The sequence below is a fragment of the Egretta garzetta genome, unplaced genomic scaffold (genome assembly GCF_000687185.1).
Source record: "Egretta garzetta isolate BGI_Z169 unplaced genomic scaffold, ASM68718v1 scaffold791, whole genome shotgun sequence".
NCBI lineage: Eukaryota > Metazoa > Chordata > Aves > Pelecaniformes > Ardeidae > Egretta > Egretta garzetta.
The window spans coordinates 70,864-71,193 of NW_009258500.1; the positions used below are offsets into that span (position 1 = coordinate 70,864).

Here is a 330-nt window from a genome sequence, read left to right on the forward strand (position 1 = left end):
GGGCTGCGGCGGCGGGGGGGGGGGCCGTGGGAGCACCGTCTTTTTAAAAGATATTGAGTGGCCGGCCTCGGCAGTATATAATCTCACCTGTCTCGATCATATTCTTTATTTGCAATGACAAGGCTTGCAATAGAAATTACTCTGCGTCGAATGTTTATGGAGCACATTTTTCATTCTGTAAGCAAATATAGATCCCTGATGCCAATGCTCGGGAGCGGCTCATCTCGCCGGCTCCCGCTCGCGGAGAGTCCTCTCGCTTCCTTCATATATTACGCTTGCCGCTCGCTCCCTGAGCCCTCCCGGCGCTCTGCGCTCCCCCGCCTCGGCCCA

The 330-nt window shown here is 55.8% G+C and overlaps 1 protein-coding gene across 1 annotated transcript in view; it reads left to right on the top strand.

The window, feature by feature from the left end:
• The window catches only part of LOC118453038 (caseinolytic peptidase B protein homolog), a gene marked incomplete at both ends in the record, with an annotated part of 75,170 nt that overhangs the window by 68,615 nt on the left and 6,225 nt on the right, over positions 1 to 330 (top strand). The window lies entirely within an intron of this gene.